We start from the raw sequence: 3031 nt of genomic DNA on the forward strand, positions 1-3031 counted from the left end.
ACCTAAAAATTCCTCCAGCGGCGGGCCCCGGGCCTAAACTTTCTCCGGGCCGCGCAACACGCACTTTCCGCCGGACACCGACGGAGGCAACGTCCCCCTCCTGCGGTGACAAGAAAAATCCACCCCTGGTACCTAAAAATTTCTCCAGCGGCGGGCCCCTGGCCTAAACTTTCTCCGGCCCGCGCAACACGCACTTTCCGTCGGACACGGACGGAGGCAACGTCCCCCTCCTGCGGTGACAAAAAAAATCCACCCCTGGTACCTAAAAATTTCTCCAGCGGCGGGCCCCTGGCCTAAATTTTCTCCGGCCCGCGCAACACGCACTTTGCGCCGGACGCCGGTCCCAAACCACCACCGCCGACCGCCACAAGGCGACAGCCACCATCCCCAAGCGCCATCCCCGACCGCCACAAGGCGACCGCCACAAGGCGACCGCCACAAGGCGACAGCCACCATCCCCAAGCGCCATCCCCGACCGCCACAAGGCGACCGCCACCCCCCGACCGCCACAAGGCGACCGCCACCAGCCGACCGCCACAAGGCGACAGCCACCATCCCCAAGCGCCATCCCCGACCGCCACCCCCCGACCGCCACAAGGCGACCGCCACCCCCCGACCGCCACAAGGCGACCGCCACCAGCCGACCGCCACAAGGCGACAGCCACCATCCCCAAGCGCCATCCCCGACCGCCACCCCCCGACCGCCACAAGGCGACCGCCACCAGCCGACCGCCACAAGGCGACAGCCACCATCCCCAAGCGCCATCCCCGACCGCCACCCCCCGACCGCCACAAGGCGACCGCCACCAGCCGACCGCCACAAGGCGACAGCCACCATCCCCAAGCGCCACCCCCGACCGCCACCCCCCGACCGCCACCAGCCGACCGCCACCAGCCGACCGCCACAAGGCGACAGCCACCATCCCCAAGCGCCACCCCCGACCGCCACCCCCCGACCGCCACCAGCCGACCGCCACCAGCCGACCGCCACCAGCCGACAGCCACCATCCCCAAGCGCCATCCCCGACCGCCACCCCCCGACCGCCACAAGGCGACCGCCACCCCCCGACCGCCACAAGGCGACCGCCACCAGCCGACCGCCACAAGGCGACAGCCACCATCCCCAAGCGCCATCCCCGACCGCCACCCCCCGACCGCCACAAGGCGACCGCCACCAGCCGACCGCCACAAGGCGACAGCCACCATCCCCAAGCGCCATCCCCGACCGCCACCCCCCGACCGCCACAAGGCGACCGCCACCAGCCGACCGCCGCCATCCCCGACCGCCACCCCCCGACCGCCACAAGGCGACCGCCACCCCCCGACCGCCACAAGGCGACCGCCACCAGCCGACCGCCACAAGGCGACAGCCACCATCCCCAAGCGCCATCCCCGACCGCCACCCCCCGACCGCCACAAGGCGACCGCCACCAGCCGACCGCCACAAGGCGACAGCCACCATCCCCAAGCGCCATCCCCGACCGCCACCCCCCGACCGCCACAAGGCGACCGCCACCAGCCGACCGCCACAAGGCGACAGCCACCATCCCCAAGCGCCACCCCCGACCGCCACCCCCCGACCGCCACCAGCCGACCGCCACCAGCCGACCGCCACAAGGCGACAGCCACCATCCCCAAGCGCCACCCCCGACCGCCACCCCCCGACCGCCACCAGCCGACCGCCACCAGCCGACCGCCACCAGCCGACAGCCACCATCCCCAAGCGCCATCCCCGACCGCCACCCCCCGACCGCCACCAGCCGACCGCCACCAGCCGACCGCCACAAGGCGACCGCCACCATCCCCAAGCGCCATCCCCGACCGCCACAAGGCGACCGCCACCAGCCGACCGCCACCAGCCGACAGCCACCATCCCCAAGCGCCATCCCCAAGCGCCACCCCCGACCGCCACCAGCCGACCGCCACCAGCCGACCGCCACCAGCCGACAGCCACCATCCCCAAGCGCCATCCCCAAGCGCCACCCCCGACCGCCACCAGCCGACCGCCACCAGCCGACCGCCACCAGCCGACAGCCACCATCCCCAAGCGCCATCCCCAAGCGCCACCCCCGACCGCCACCAGCCGACCGCCACCAGCCGACCGCCACCAGCCGACCGCCACCGGCCGTTCGCGGTGTGCGCCGCCGTTCCCCAAGCACCCTCCGGGACGAAGCCGGAGCCAGAGAATAGCAGCGGCCGTGCGTAAAAGCTGCGGCCGGGCCTCGCGGAGGGTCCCCGGGCAGCGAGCTGCCGAGCCCCGGCCTCCAGCTTCCACCAGGTAATAGGACCGGGCGCGCGCAAAAGCTGCGGCCGGGCCTGGCGGAAGGTCCCCGGGCATCCAGCGAGATCACACGGCCCCCACCGGAGGCGGCTAGCGCCTCCGTAGAGTAGTGCCGGCCCGCGGAAGCGGCCGCCCGTCAGCCTGCGTTGCCGCTGGTCGAAAAATGCACTAAGTGCCAAACCCCATTCATTTACAACGGCGTGTCCGCCAGAGGGCGCACTTCCCCCGGCGGACCAGCCGGCGGGGCTCGTTAGAGAGTGTATCCGCCTGGCAGTGCCTCCTGGACGGCCTGTATTCCGGACCGCGACCGCTAACTTACGGGACCCTAAACGGCCCGCGGACCAGCCGGCGGGTCCCCCGTGAAAGCCTATCCGCCTGGCGGTGCCTCCTGGACGGCCTGTATTCCGGACCGCGACCGCTAACTTACGGGACCCTAAACGGCCCGCGGACCAGCCGGCGGGTCCTCGGTGAAAGCCTATCCGCCTGGCGGTGCCTCCTGGCCGGCCTGGATTCCGGACCGCCACCGCTCACTCGCGGGACCCTAAACGGCCCGCGGACCAGCCGGCGGGACCTCCGTGAAAGCCTATCCGCCTGGCAGTGCCTCCTGGCCGGCCTGGATTCCGGACCGCCACCGCTCACTCGCGGGACCCTAATCGGCCCGCGGACCAGCCGGCGGGTCCTCCGTGACAGCCCATCCGCCTTGGCCGGTTCCCCGGCCGGCCACGGGTGGCGAGAATCCGGCCTCCTCGC

This window comes from Syngnathus scovelli, unplaced genomic scaffold, assembly GCF_024217435.2.
Source record: "Syngnathus scovelli strain Florida unplaced genomic scaffold, RoL_Ssco_1.2 HiC_scaffold_33, whole genome shotgun sequence".
Taxonomy (NCBI): domain Eukaryota; kingdom Metazoa; phylum Chordata; class Actinopteri; order Syngnathiformes; family Syngnathidae; genus Syngnathus; species Syngnathus scovelli.